General features: G+C 33.5%; 1 long non-coding RNA gene across 2 annotated transcripts in view; it reads left to right on the top strand.

Annotated features, from left to right (window-relative positions):
* Positions 1 to 15,899, top strand: part of LOC134738136 (uncharacterized) — a 192,531-nt gene extending 176,632 nt beyond the window's left edge. For both annotated transcript variants that reach the window (XR_010123687.1, XR_010123686.1), the window contains one exon: positions 15,463 to 15,899. This is a non-coding gene — a long non-coding RNA (uncharacterized LOC134738136). The remainder of the gene's footprint in view (positions 1 to 15,462) is intronic.
* Positions 15,900 to 16,900: the final 1,001 nt, after the last annotated feature.

The raw sequence follows: 16,900 nt of genomic DNA, 5'->3' as shown, positions 1-16,900 counted from the left end.
TGTCTTTAGTATATAAATGTAATAATTTTAAAATATTTGGCACAACTTTTTTATTATATTCATTACATGAACCATTCTTATAGTGATTTTTAAAACTTCTGTTATATGTGTTGTATTTAAATTGTTACATGTGATGGATTATATGTGATATACTACAAAATTTTGATTATCTAGTTCCTAAAAATTTTATCCTTTCTGTAAAGCTAGGATTATATAATATCAGAAATATGGCCGGGTGTGGTCGCTTATGCCTGTAATCCCAACACTTTGGGAGGCTGAGGTGGGCAGATCCTCTGAGGTAAGGAGTTCAAGACCAGCCTGGCCAATGTAGTGTAACCCCGTCTCTACCAAAAATACAAAAATTAGACAAGCGTGGTGGTGCGCACCTGTAATTCCAGCTATTTCGAGGCTGAGGCAGGAGAATCGCTTGAACTGAGGAGGCAGAGGTTGCAGTGAGCCGGGATCATGCCATTGCACTCCAGCCTGGGTGACAAGAGCAAAACTCCATCTCCGAATAAAAAGAAAAGAAATATTTTCCTTTCACTTTGTGCTTGGAAATAACCACAATGAACTCTAAAAAAAGAGAAAAGCATTACAAATTTATTTCACTAGTATTTTTTTTTTAGGGAGGGGGCAGGAACACCACCTCAAAACACCTTTTCTGTCCACAAAATAAGGAAAGGAAAACAGTATTATGCAAAGCAACAAGATCAGCATAGTAATCCTTCTTCTCAGACTATAAAAGAGTTAAGGGCAAAAGTAACCTCTACCCACCAAGGCTTTCCACTCCACTCCATGGGTCCAGGTGCGGGACTAAACTAATGTCTACAGAACAAAATGAATCATAAAATGCAACCTTGAAGGCTCATTCACCCATTTTCCTGGTGTTCTCTCTCCTCAAATGAGGCTATAGTCGGACAAACTGGATTGAGGCCATGTATTCCACAATTCGCTCTCCAAAGTTAAAATATTTTCACAAACACAATTTACAAATGGAAAGCACAAAAAAAGAACTGGTTTGACCCTTTCAAAAATGGAATACCAAAGTAATTTGTTTTAATAACAACAGAAAATGACTTTGATGAGTCTTGCAACAGCAGTTAAATGTCCTAATCCAAATGAACGCAGATATTTTGTGAGCATTACCTATTGGTCAGAATTAGGTACATGTTTCTGCTGAACAACACAGGAGGCTGTGAATCTGTAATCCTACCTTTTGCCCCTCAGAATTATGTGTTTATTAAGGTCAGAAAGTACATCATCTTTACACATTCATGTATACTCACTTCTTATATCAAAACTGGCAGGAAATAGATACTTATCAAATTTAGGTTGATTTAATAATGTATTAATGAATAACAGAAAATGGCAGCCTAGGTTTGACTCAGGTATTATGATCCAAATAAACCTAGAATGCCACTAGAGGCAAAATATTGATTTTCTCCCAGCTCTTACAGTGATTTATGAATATTTAAATTGATATGTTAAAATTTCCCTACACAATATAATAGTAAGTTGTGTCACCAGGTAATAGAAAAGTCAGAGCATTCCAATGTGATACTGAAAAGAAATGCTGAATAATTGGGTTGGAGTTGAAATGGTGTTATACATAACTAGAGAAGTGACACATTAAGGAGCTCTTTCTTTCTTGGAAATTTAAGTGATCCTTGGTCAGTAGAAACCGTAATAGCTTTTTAGAAACCTGCTGTGGCTGAGAATGAATTGGCCATCCATGAGTGGTTAGTAGTGGTCTTTGTCAAAACTATATTGTGAGACATTAGCTATACCCTATGGTGGCAGATTTTATGAAGAGGTCATGAGTAGAGCACATTTGGTAACGGAAAAATCCTGCCACCTACAGAGCCCATCTCCATAGCGCATATTAATTGTTAGGCTGGCAATTCTTTTACAATACCATATTACACATCAAATTATCTTCCTTGTTTCAATATTATTCTTCTCATACTCTTATTGTCCAAATTTGTTATAAAAAGGCCTATCAAGAAACATAAAATAACAGTAACTGAATATCTCATTTCAGTTTTAATATCTAAACACAAAGCCTAAATCTTTTTTATAATCCATTTCCTAATGCAGTTTTATTTCATTTTCTTATTTTATGTTAGTAATGTGGCATGCATTAAATCAGCATGTTTATTTTCCCTGAAATTTGATTTCTCTTCTTACCCAATATTGTTCAAAACATGAAAAATATTAATCCTAATTAGATCACACTCAGTCTCTAATTTTTTTTACATTTTTCATTTTTCTTCTCTTCCAGTGTCAGGTAATGTTGTTATCTGTGATTGTAAGGAGAACATTTATTTTCTCATGGCTTTAGATCAATTGGTGCATATGTCTAAAGTTTTTTAAAGACAACAGTTCTCAAAGAGTGTTTTCAGGAAGTATAGTACTAGAATTACCTGAAGATTTGTTAGCAATGCAAATTCTTGGCCCATACCTCAGATCTAAGGAATCAAAACCTCTGGGGGTGAAATCCAGAAACCTGTACTTTGAAACATTCTTAGGCACACTAAAATTTGAGAACCGTTGCTCAAGAGCAGTGTAATTTTAGTATATTCTTCTCCAGACAAAATGGAAAAAATGCTCTTTAAACTCACATTTATTTTCCATTTTTTTGTGCTTTTAAGTAGTGTCACCCTTATAAAGAATCATATTAATGTTACAAATGATAAATTTGTTATCAAGTTACGTCTAACATTTATTTGATTCTTTTAGCATCCCTGCTTTTTTTTTTTTTTTTTTTTAAAAAAAAAAAAAAGACCACCTAATGTTTTCAGATAAACCTAAAGTACTAGTTTGGGGAAAGAAATACAAAATTAGTTTAACAGTATGTATAAAAGTATAGAAGCATAATATATATGCAAATTTTAAATAAGATTATTAAGTATACTTCTAAATTGCAAAGAATATGAAATAAATTTAGTCTCAAAAACAATGATATAAATTCTGTCATATGTAAATTATAATTTTCATAGTCTATTTAATTCAGCCAGTATTTATAATTTATTTAATATCAACATAAGACTTAATGGAAATGTGCAGTCATAAATATTGCCTATTATATGACCAAGATAATGTGCTGCATAAAATTAGAAACGACGACAGCAAAACCATGTTAAATGTAAATTTACCTAATAACATTATACATTGACAGAATGTATTTTTTTAATGACCAAGAACACTCAGTAGGGTCTCCAATAAACATCAATAAATTTGACCTTTCTCTGTTTTATGAAGCAAAAGTTTGAATTATACTAGATTTGTGCTTCTAAGGGAATTTATATTTCACAGTATTTTCAAAGTTCTATGTTGTGCATTGATTTATAATATTATAAAATATGAATTTAAATATGATACACTATTATGTCTTTCTTTTAGTAGAAAGCGTCCATTCAGTAGTGTACAATTTGCAATATCTTCCAACTGCCAGATACACATTTAAAATTAGCCTACACAAAACAGGTACTTTATTGGTTTGTTTGACTTTACGTCCAAGGAGGCTTTTATAAGGTCTAAATTCAGAGATTCACATATTATGAGAAGTCAGCCTCTCTTTTTCAAGACTGCTTATCTCTGCTTGCGTTTGCCTGTTATACTCAGGCATGTTCTCTTTGTGTGGTTGCATCATGGCACCTGCTATTTTGGAGCTGTAGCTTAGAATACTGAAGGAAACAAAGGAAGCTCCTTTCATATCTCTGACTCAAATTGTTCTAATTTAGGGCAATAATCGCTCTCTCTGAGCTAATTATTGGCTGACAAGGTAAGTGCTCTGATTAGCTAAGCATAGCTCAGCTATAAGCATCTAAGAATGGAGTAGGTGAGAGGACAGGCTCAGTCTAACTGGGTTGGTTTAGTAAGAAATGGGGAACAGGTATCTACCCAAAAGAAGACTGTGGGACAGAAAAGGGTACATCCTATAGGATTATTGAGTGAGCCTAGCCCACTATTACCATCAGAACCTAAAAGTGACTTTGTGGTTCTCTACCTCAATATTTAGTAAATTGTATAAAATAATCATTTGATTCTTTAGGAAACATTGTCCAAAAGAAAGTGTTATTCAGGTGACAGACATGAATAGGTTTATAAGTTTTTCTTGGGAAGGAGTTGTTGTTTTAGTTCAGTAAGATTATAGTGGTAATAATAAACATTTATATAAATTAAACAAATCTTTACATGAGGAAACATTTATCTTAAGTTTGATACACAGACACACACACACACACACACTCAGATTCCTCACAATAGTCCTATGAACAAGTAATATTGTTCCTATTTTTCAAATGGGGAAACAAAGACACAGAGAATAAATACATTTTCATACAGGTAATACATTAGTTTTATGTTGCTGTATTGCCAGTTACTAACATATTACAACTTAGTGTCTTCGAACAACACCTTTTTATAAACTCACACACAGTCCTGCACAGTTCTAAAATTCAGAAGCACAGCACAGCACCACTGGATCATTGGCTTAGTGTATCACCAGTCTGGAATCAAGGTATTGGCCAGACCCAATACCTTGATTCCCAAACCCCTTTTTCTGGGGGTTCCAGAAGAAGTCTATGAGCTTAATTAGTATGTTAAACTGCCCTGTTATATTCACACAGTTGGATGTTTTATTAAGATTAGTACATATTCCTCATGAATATCAAGTTTATGTTTTCTTTGTAAATTCTGATTTATATATATGTGGCATATCTATACTAGCATTCTCTTTTATTCAAATCATTAACTTCTAATAGAAAAAGGGGGGTTTATGCTGTTTAGATTAATTCATGCACAGTAACTTCATTTTTTCATCAATTCAACAAGTATTTACTAAATGCCAACTCTGCACAATACCCTGTGCTGGACAATAAGGTACAAAATACTATTGTAGCTACAGTGGAACACAGAACACAAATTTTATATTATTACACAAATAATCAACTGAAATATGCAGGGCTATTTTCTGACTTTAATGGGCTGGATGCACATTTATTTTTGTTGGCTCCCTCCTCTATTAAAAAATACATCAAAAAGCATATCTTATGACTTTATTACTATAAAGCTAACTAGATTAATATCATATATTAACACATTTAATTTGACCTAAAGTTCATATTCTCTTTTCATTTTAAAAGAATTTAAATCATTTTTGTGGTTCTGTAAGAGTACTGTGGTCCCTAGGCACTATGGCCACTGGGCCTAATGGGTAAGTTGGCCTTGACAAAATAATAATTGCTACACAGGAACAGTACCAGAAAGGAAGTCAGAGTGCTATGACCTGACATTAGGAACACATTAAAATGGAAGGAACAAATCTAATTTTTCTGGGAAAGTAGATATTTGGGAAGTCTTCAATTCTTTTAGGTTGGTAATCAATCTTTTTATCCCCTGCCGCACAGAAGCAGCAACTTAACAATGTCATAATTTTAGGGTGTACATTTTGCTTTGGGTTTTGTGATAGTTATGTAAATGTTTATATCTTCAGTTTTCATTGAGAGGCACTTTCCACAAATTCTGTTACAGTGCAATACCAATAGTATTTTCTCAAACTGGTTTGTCTTCTCCCCTAACATGAAAAATCCTTGCTGCTTTTCTTCTTTTCGCACCAGTGTTACAAATATATTTTGAAGCTTATTTGGAGGTAGTGGCACAATTTATAATAAAATGTTCTCAAGAAGAAATGATTTTTAGCATAATACCTACAGTGGCTTTATACACAATATCACTCAGTGAATTATATAATTCAGTACTTTACTAATCAAGACTATGGTTTTAAAATACTGTTGAAGAGATATCTTCCAGTCAGGTAAAGACGTGATGTTTTTCAATGTGCACATCTTGGGAAAAATATATATATATAGCAATTTTTCAATCAGACTCTTTAGGCTTGTGTTAAAACGGTTTTAAAAGTTTATTAGAATCTAATGAAAATTACTTGCTTTTAATTAGGCAGTTTAAAATCAGTAGAAATAATATTACATAACAGCTAGAGAACACTTAAAATAGCAAGAAAAACAGTATTTTAATCATGAGCATTGAACTTCAAAGAGTCTCCTAAAAATTTGTTGGGGTGTCTAAAAATGTGACATATGTAGGTCTCTACATTTGTCGAAACAAAGTCCCTAATTGTGTATTCTAGAATGTCAGTTAATTGACTACCTTAAGAAGTATTTGTAACAGATAAATATATCCTTAAATAAATACAAATAAATATATTATATTTGGGATGGTGAGAATGTTAAAGTACCAGTGAGGCAACTGGAAATTTGACCTTCTATATTATATTTTTGTTAAGAGTAATATGCAATACAATCTGAGAATAAGTCAGATATTAAATCACTCACACAAAGAAGAATATGTAGATTACAATTGTTCATTCTCGTTTGTGCTTTAGGTATTTCTGTTGACCATTAAGGCATTCGTCTAGTGGGCAATCTTCAAATAATAGTTACTGATGGTGCGAAATTATGCCTTACCTTACCATAGGTAACTAAGACCATGAGATAATATTAATATTTTAGTAAAAGTAAAAGGTGTTCATTTGGAGACAACTCTATCCATAAATAAAATGGATGAATACACATAAGTGTAGTTTCCAAGTGTGGAGATGTAACCGGTTATAGCCAATATTTGAAAAGGAATTGGCAGTATTGTTAAGGTACCCTAAGGAACTGTTACCAGCATTTTCTTTACCTTTAGACCTTAAATTAATTTTATTTTCATATAAAAAGATACAGAGCTCCTAAAAAATTAAATCATTAATAATTTTACAGTAGCATACCTGACAGTTCTGACAGCCACATGTGGTAGCTTAGAACTATATTCCTTTGCCAGGTAAAATATTAATAGAACATTGACTATCTTTCCACAGTGTATAGAGCCCAGAAGTTATTATGAAATCCAGGTTTGCTTTCAGGGGATTTGGTTTAGTTACTATACCAGCAGGTAGTTTTTGTGTATTTGCTTTCTAAAGAGTGGATAATTTTTGAAGTGAAGGCAGAGAAGTCTTAATAAATCACATCTTTATGAAATATTTATTACATTTGTATATTCTTTAAAGGCCTCTATCAGCTAAATTAAAATAAAAAGTGATGTAAAAATTGTAGTAGGTTGACAAGTTACTTTATAAACCTAGAAGAGTTTTGGGTTATAACTGACAAAGTTTTCAAAAGAAGTTCTGCCCGATCTTATTATACAGGTAGAGAAAAAATCAAACCAAAAAACAAAGGAGCTCTAGAGATAGCTAAGTTGCCTTTTTTTAGAGGTAAATTTTCCCCTACTACTGACCTTTGACATTATCTTTTTTATCAGAGGACTCATAATGTTCAGTGCTTAGAATTGATGATTTGCTGAACGCAAAAGATTACTAAAAGTAAATGTCAGGCCCCACAGAGCTTCAGTTCAGGCCTATAGAAGCAAGGATATTATAACAATGATATATATCCATGTGTGGTGTTAAGAACAGATTCTGGAGCCGGACTGCCTGAGTCCAAATTTCAGCTCTGGAAAGTAACTTCACTTTTTGCTGCTTTAATTGTCCTCATCTTTCAAATGGGAATTTTATTAGATACCTAGCTCGTGTGGTTGTTTTGAATATTAAATGAATTAATATATGCTAAGTGCTAATAAAATAACATAAAGTATTACAAATCTTGGTTTAGACAACTATTCTAAATGATAACTTTAGAAAAAAATATATACCCTATCCATGAATTCAGAAGAATGGTGACAAAGAGTATTTGTGGTTTTGGTTTTGTTTTGTGTATTTTGAATCTTATATTTAATCTCATATATCTATAGCTAACACTTCTCATGGTTTTTGATTAGATAGACAGAGAGGAAATGCATTATACGTGTGCCATTGCCACCCCTTGCTCTAAGATCATCTTGAATGGCTAACCTATGGCCTGAAGTCCCTGACCGTGTGAAATAACACTGAATTTTTCTGCTGCATGGTGCTAATATGTCATCATCCAGCTTTCAGCTGGCCCCTCTCAGAGGATTTGTACTCTCACGAATACAATTTTCACATTCTTAAGATTCATTTCTAGATAATTAATGACTGTCTTACTACCACTCCAGTTTAAATAGCTCATGTGCACCCTGCTGAGAAACTCTTTATTTGGGCATGGAAATTAATGACGCAGACCGTTTTATTTCTCCCAAGTGCAAGGGTCTATGAGAAATAAAAGAATGGTGCTGACAGACAAAGTAAGTTATAGTATTGCACTGCTATGGAATATTTCATAAAGCTTCCGTTGTCTTAGTAGCGCAGATGACTCCAAGAGTTCGCTGTAATTGCTGTAGAAGAGTTAAGAGCAGAAAAATGAGATTCATTCTAGATGTGAAAATTAAGAATATCTTGTTAGACATAGAATTTGGCAAGCATACAAAAGACATTTTAATCGCTTTAGAAAAGTAGAAAGGTAATGTTGATGAAAATAAGATCATATATTTCATGTTATTTCTCTAAAGCAGCACTTTGACTCAATGTTATTTGGAGTGGAGTCAAATAGATAGATTCTACAAAAATAAAATTCTTCCTCCAGGCTCACGGTAAGCTCAAAACAGTGGCTAAAAAAATTGCACAATACCATGAGATTGGTTGTTACTTTGAGCTGTGAACAATATTTTATCAAAAGCCAAAGAAACTATGTCATCTTTGCTATTTCAGCTTTCTCTTTTGGCCTTCAATTAGGTTTAAAGTAAGGAGAATGAAATAGAATTTCAATAGGAGTTATTATTCTAAGTTATAGGAATACAAGATTGAGTGAAAAAAACAAAACAAAACATTGAAATGAGGAGATTACAGTTCCAAGCCATGATTCCAAACTCCCTACATTGTATTGGGCACAGTTTTAAAGGTAGTTATTTTTCCTGGAACATAGCAATTCTGTAACTTATAATATTGTGTGTATATTCTATTCTATTTCTATAATTATAATATTCAATATTGTAATTCTATGATAATGAGCCAGTAACATTTATGTGGTTCTGTTGTATACTAGGTATTGTCTTTAGTCCTTTTTAGAGCTATAGTGAGGACTAAATAATTGATATGAGGATTAAATAATTGATATGACTAACCTTTGATAATCATAAAATCTATACATTTATTACCTGGCACCTATGACTACCATCTTCCTCCACATCATCGGATCTGGATATATTTGTTTTGAGCCTAATGAAATTAGATGCTAAATAAAGTATTTAAGTTTTGAAAAATCTGTGTTCTAGAATGGTGTTCATACCAATTTCCATATACAAATGTCTAACAACATTCCTAATGATACCATTAAACTATTCTCGTATAATCTGATGACTTATTTGTTTAAGAGTTGCAATGTTACAAAATTAGCCTCACTTATTTTTTGGCGTGATTTTTTTCTTACTTTGTGGGTATTTTAATTTGCAGCAGAAAGTTATATTAAGAGTAGAATTTTAATGTGAATAAGAGATCATTTATTATTTTAAAATGTCATTTGACAACATAAACAGGAAGTAAAGAATAGATTTTGACAAAAGGAGGTACAATTGTAGCTCAGCTGTTAATAAATAGCTTTGTACCTTGTTCTTAAAAAATAAATACAAATTTTAGGCCGGGCGTGGTGGCTCACGCCTGTAATCCCAGCACTTTGGGAGGCCAAGGCCGGCGGATCACGAGGTCAGGAGATTGAGACCATCCTGGCTAACCTGGTGAAACCCTGTCTCTACTAAAAATACAAAAAATTAGCCAGCCGTGGTGGTGGGTGCCTGTAGTCCCAGCTACTCGGGAGGCGGAGGTAGGAGAATGGACTGAACCTGGTAGGCGGAGCTTGCAGTGAGCCAAGATGGCACCACTGCACTTCAGCCTGGGTGACAGAGTGAGACTCTGCCTCAAAAATAAATAAATTAATTAATTAAATAAATAAATAAATATAAATTTTAAATTCACAATAATTTCTATGATTTATGATGGTATAAATGATTTTCATTTTGCATCTCTGAATTAGAATGGAAAAATATCTGTGTATACATATGTGTATATATATATTAAAATTATGCAGGTAATTTTACTATTTAAAATATAAGCTTGCTAATTGGTATCTTATGGTGCAGATAAACCTATTAGTACTACTTGTTGTGGTGGACATAATGAGAAATTTTTCATTGGCTCCTTCTCCAAATATCAATTAACACATTTTCAGAACACCCTGTTTTTGAAGTAATTTTATGGGTCTCAGTGCAGACCTCTAAAAATTTTAGGCAGTTTCCAGAATTATATGGTTGTGCTGAAGACATATATATACACATAGATGATTGCTGACAATGAGTTTCTAAAGATCATGTATATATTTTTAGCTAAAATAGAATAACATTCTGCTTCTGGTCTTCATAATAAAAGAGAAATCAGGACTAAGAAATCAAGTGTTTATTATATAGAGTATTAATTTTTATTCTTTTATTTATTGATTTATCTTCTTTAGGCATGTGCAGAGATGAACTCACTAATTGTTCAAAATAAACAATTTGAATTCAAAGCAAAGTATATTTTTGGAATATCAATGATCACTTATTACAGATAAATGATAATATAAAATGCCAACTTTGGAATTTATTTGTTTTACTTCTGTGACTCTCAGCCTTCTTTTTAAAATATAGTGTATGTTTTAGGTAAGTCCAGACAGCAGCCAGCACTACATTTGGTTTAAAATCTAGCTTTATAATGACTTCATCTTTCAACCAGCCAAAGGCTAGTTACCTTGTGTCTGCCATCGTGCATATGCTCTCCTCAACTCCCGAATGAGAAAACATGCCTGCAAGCACTTCGCCGCCTGAGATTATATTAAAAATCCATACCTGTGCTAGCAGCATGAGTTCAAGTTGATTATTGTTCTAGATCTGTGACTTCTCATTCATCCTCCTAAAGATATAAATGATTGCTTTTCAATAGACCACATACATAGGAATGATTATGAAGGTAAGATTTAGTAACAGTAATATACATAGTACTCTAATGGGATTGAATTGGAATACCCACATTAAATTCTGTTAAAATATGTGGAGCAGAACACATGAGAGAAAGCAAAGAGACAAGCGCACACAGCAGAGCTGCAAGTTGCATACTCTGTGCATGCTAATATCATCGCATCAGCATCACTAAGGCTTCTGGGTAACGTTTGCCACATCATATTGTGACGTGCGTTTGTTTTTATATTTTACTCTAAAAGGCAAAATAACTCTCCATGTGATGACAGAGGGAGCACACACAAAAAAATCCCTCTCAGAAATATTAAAAGTGGTTACAGGTAATTCAAATGGTGTACTGTTTTAAAAGGTACTTGCCTAACACTTTAAATTGGAAAAGCATCTTGGAAGTCTGTAAAATCCATATTTACATTACTTGAATTGTGACCCTAGCTTGACATTTCCATGGTGGGAGACATATTTTATTTAGGAGGCAGCAGTCTATTTAGTTTTTGAGAGCTTAATCGATAGATGGTTCAGGTTTTCTACTGAACCAAAATCTAAATGCCTGCCCATTGGTTTTGGTAGCCAACGTCAATATCCAACTGCTCTTTCCCACAACATGGCTTCAAAGGCTATGTAACTAACATCATGTCACTGCACCTATGTCTTTTTAAAGCCAAGTACCTCTAGTGCCCCTCATAATAGCTCATATTTCAAGGTATCTTTCAGCAACAATGAATTGCATTAATCAAACTCACTTTTTTTGCGTGTGCTTCACTTTATAGCACTTCACAAATAATACATTTTTCACAAATTGAAGGTTTGTGGCAATCTTGCATCAAGCAAGTCTATTCATTCTATTTTTCCAACAACATATGCTCACCTGGTGTCTCTATTTGACATTTTAGTAATTATCACATTTCACACTTTTTAATTATTATTATTCTTTTAAATATTTTAACTTTTATTTTAGGTTCATGGGAACATGTGCAGGTTTGTTCTTTAGGTAAATTCATGACTCAGGGTTTGATGTACAGATTATTTTGTCACCTGAGTAGTAAGCATAGTACCCAACAATTTTTTTTCCCTGAACCTCACCCATCTCTCATCCTCCTCCCTCAAGCACACCCCAGTGTCTGTTGTGCTGCTCTTTCTCATTATTTAGTTCCCAGTGATAAGTGAAAATATGCAGTTGTTCCTGTGTTAGTTTGCTAAGGATAATGGCCTCCAAGCTCCATCCATGTTGCTGTAAAGGACAGATCTCATTCTTTTTTATGGCTGCATAGTAATTCATGGTGTATATGTACCATACTTTCTTTTTCCAGTCTACCACTGATGGGAATTTAGGTTGATTCCTGGATATCTATTACCTAAATTACATATAAAAGCAAAAAGAAAAATGGCAAATAGAACATGAAAGTTAAACACTATCATTTCAGGTTCAATGACATAAATATTCTTATTATCTAAAGGTATAGAGTCCAATGTTTTATTTCCTATAGTGCTTTTATAGCAAAACACTTTTCAGAATTAGATAAACCAGATCGAGGCCCTAGTCTTACTTACTACCTATTAGCTAGGTAAACTTGAGCTTTGGGATTTTCACATTCAGATCTTGCAGGCAAATAAGACTTCTTTGATATTACTTGGAGGATGACAAAGTCTATCTCACAGATTATTATGGTAATGAGTTTATTTATGTGGACCATTTTAGGATATTTTAAAACTATGTACAGACCTAAAAAAAACTTCATAATCTTTGCAGAACTGGGGAGGCATACAGACATAATACAACTATAAGAGTTACCGTTTCTCATGCTTTTGTTTTCTAACTGCTCTGGCCACTGTTTTAGAAGGAAGGGTGAATATAAGTAAATATTCCTGAAAAAATAAAGTTTTAGAATATTAAATTATTACATATTTCATTCAGTATTTTTTAAAAGGTAAAACCAACGACTGAACGTAGTTCATGGGATGATCTGGTCCATATTCATCTACCATGATCTAATAATTTTTTTTCTCATCTATTGATGAGAAAAAATTAAGGGGAAATGTAGAAATGTGAGGTAAATGATCTGCAAAGAGATATACACAGGAGGCATGTGGGAATGGAACTGTGTAGGTCCGCAGGCAAACTAGGTGAAGGAGGAAGGTGAGGAAGAAAGGCATTTATGGCTTACTCTTTCTGTTTTCTTCTGAATTTTAAAGCCTGATGGAACGTAATTTTCTCTACAGTAAACATTGAGTGAAAATCAGTTTCGCATTGTGTTAATAATGACTTCTCCAAGAGCATTTGAAGCTCTATCATATTTTGATGCTCAAAATAAAACTGTTTTTATAGCTTAATAGTCTCATATGGTCAATTAATGCCTCCCCTCCAGACTGACACTTTGAACATTATTATTAACACTGCTGTCCTTAAACCATCATCAGCCTGCAGTGCAGACAATTTGTTGATAGCTAATAAAGCACAGTGTTCAGGTGCTGCCTGAGGGCAGGATTCAGAATTGTCATATCAATGCATAACCACATTTCATTTTTTGGAACAAGTTCCATTACTTAAAAATTATGGTTTCTTTTTCTTATTTTTATATCTAGATTTTAACATTATATGCATGCCTATATAAGCATTAAATATGTTATTCAGTTATGTGTGAGTGTAACTTCAATTTCTTGTAATGTGTACGTACAGTTTAATAAAAGACAGATTATTGATTAGGAAATAGTTAACAATTAATAATAGACATTGGCCAACCTCAATTACTAAACCAGAAAAAAAGTTTATTTAAACGTATTGACTATTTTTTAGTCACTACACAAATCATCTAAAAGAAAATACCACAGATGAAACCTGCAGATCCACTAACTGGTTATCAGTTTATCAAGACTGATCGTGTCCACTCCCTTCAGAAATCACATGGATTTGTGCATTATGCAGATCTTTTTTGGTTTACCCCATCTTTTCCCATCCTGAACTAGAAGTCTATTGCATTTTTCTCTGATACTTTCTTATGCATTTAGTAGAAATACATACACATACTACCCTAGGCTACTCTGCAGTACATTAAAATTTCCTTTTGCTTTCCAGTAATTTCAAATATCTCAATCAAATTTCTCAGTCAAAAAATCAAAGCTTTAATTCTTATCCATCTTTCAATATAAAAACTTTTAATATTGATTATAATTTGTTGCCTGCACTTTTGTTTGTTTTGTTTTGTTTTGAGACTGAGTTTCACTGTATTGCCCAGGCTGGAATGCAGTGGCCAGATCTCGGCTCACTGAAACTTCCTGGCTTTAAGCAATTCTCCGGCCTTAGCCTCCTCAGTAGCTGGGATTACAGGCAAGCACCACCATGCCCTGCTAATTTTTGTATTTTTAGTAGAGATGGGGTTTCACCATGTTGGCCAGGCTGGTCTCGAACTCCTGACCTCAAGTGATCCTCCCTCCTCGGGCTTCCAAAGTGCTGGGGTTACAGGCGTGAGCCACCCTGTCTGGCCCAGCACTCTTAATAGATAAATAAATCTTACTCTATTAATTGAACTAAGAACATCTTTATAATCTTCCAAATATCATTTATAATTATTAAATATTAAAACATATTTATTCTGCTTACCAAACTTTGCATCTCCTCAGAATGCCTAAATATTTTGCCATATGAAGGTTCCAGTGGAAGTTTCAGTCAATACATTTTGATGGCAAATGGTGAATTTTCCTATTGAGAAATATGTTGATTACAAGAAATAAGAGAGACAGTAGATTTTCAAATCTTTTAAAACTTTATTTCAGGTGAATATTCAGAATTATTTTACTTATAGATTGCACTCTTCTAAGGCACTTAAATATTCTGACAACTGTGTTTTTGAAGCAAATTTTGACTGAATTAATAAATGACAGCACAGATCAAAATTTAAAAATTTACACAATTCTCAATAGATTTCGCAATTGTGCAAAATCCCATGCTGTCTTTTAATATTGTATACTTATTATATTTATTTATTTATTTATTTATTTATTTTACTTTATTTTTTTTTCTTTTATTATTATTATTATTATTATACTTTAGGTTTTATGGTACATGTGCGCAATGTGCAGGTAAGTTACATATGTATACATGTGCCATGCTGGTGCGCTGCACCCACCAACTCGTCATCTAGCATTAGGTATATCTCCCAATGCTATCCCTCCCCCCTCCCCCCACCCCACAACAGTCCCCAGAGTGTGATGTTCCCCTTCCTGTGTCCATGTGTTCTCATTGTTCAATTCCCACCTATGAGTGAGAATATGCGGTGTTTGGTTTTTTGTTCTTGCGATAGTTTACTGAGAATGATGATTTCCAGTTTCATCCATGTCTCTACAAAGGACGTGAACTCATCATTTTTTATGGCTGCATAGTATTCCATGGTGTTAAGGGGTACTTTTTAACAGCTGATTTATTATCAAATAAACTTTCTATAATTTGACAGAACAACATAAACTCTTGTTTTTCTCCTTTCTACCTAGAACATACATATGACGGTTGAGAAAGACACATATTCTGATCATGAAGAAATAAACAGAAGTTAAATATGACTAAGCAGAAAGACAGAAGGACCAGGAAGAGTGATGCTAACTTGGAGCCACTATGCAGGCTCTAAACTCCTCTACAATCATCCTCCCTTGTGAGAAAAATACATAAGTCACTTTTAAAATAAATAGAAACCTGAACACACTTCTTAGCTGGTTTAAGTATTTTAAAAACATTGATGAATTAAACACAAAAATACGGGGAAATCTCATTACTTACCTTAAATTTTGAAATTTTCTTTACAGATCATGAGTTACTTAATGCTCTTTCACTCCTGAGTTTACATTGTAAATTAATGTTATGTCGGCTTTAAAAAATAACCAATTTAAAATAATGATCTAAATTTATACTTCAATTTTAACTAATAGTATGATCTCTTATTATTTACCTCTGATAAAGTCCAAATGTTTGTAGGCCTATAGCTCTGATTATATACAATGAAATATCTTTCTCATGAGTGTAGAATATCTAGATTATATTTAATGCATTTACTTTTTGAGGAAAAGGAAACCCTTAATAAAATAGCTTCAAATATTTGGTTTTAAAAAATGGGAAAACAAATACATTACAGGACTTTTGGATTTATCACCAACATGTGAAGGGCTCAGAAGTTGTCACTCCTGGCCTTACAATAATAATAATAAAAAAGCTATACAAATTGAAAATCAATGACTTTTCTTGGGTCTATCAGAAAACTGAGAAAGCAGGGCAAACATCACCATAAAATTGAGAGAAACTGGCACACCAGAGAGCCATAGCCAAGATCTACTTCCTGAAGCAGAAGTGGCTAGAGTCGTAACTTGTATGAACACTTCAGTGGTAATTTTAACTAATTTGTGGAGGCCGAGTATGGATTAGGGTGAGGGAAGAAGCTCATGGGGACAGTTTTTTTCATACTTCAGACCTGCTTAAATTTGGCGTCCAGGAACCCACCGGGTTCTAACGGTAAAAAGCTGAGAAAAATATTTTTAAAACTGGCAGAGATAGAGGAAGAGTAATCATAGTGACATACAAGAGCCTTCTTCAAAACAAAAACATACCTTTTAGGGAAAAGGACATTACCAGAGGCTTATTACACCCAGAGGAAGGGCATTGATTCATTTAACCTTCTTTTTTTCCTCCCAGGGAGAAATTCTCCAATTCTTTATTTTATTTTATGTTAAGTTCAGGGGTACATATTCAGGATGTGCAGGTTTGTTTCATAAGTAAATGTGTGCCATGGTGAATTTGCTGCACCTAACAACCCATCACCTGTACAGTAAGCCTAGCATGCATTAGCTATTTTTCCTGATGCTCTCCCTCTCTCTGCCCCTGCCAACAGACCCCAGTGTGTGTTGTTCCTCTGTGTGTATGTGTTCTCACTGTTCAGCTAAC

This window comes from Pongo pygmaeus, chromosome 15 (assembly GCF_028885625.2).
Source record: "Pongo pygmaeus isolate AG05252 chromosome 15, NHGRI_mPonPyg2-v2.0_pri, whole genome shotgun sequence".
Taxonomy (NCBI): Eukaryota; Metazoa; Chordata; class Mammalia; order Primates; family Hominidae; genus Pongo; species Pongo pygmaeus.
The sequence above is the reverse complement of the archived record's forward strand: the minus strand, read 5'-3'. Positions and strand labels throughout refer to the sequence as shown.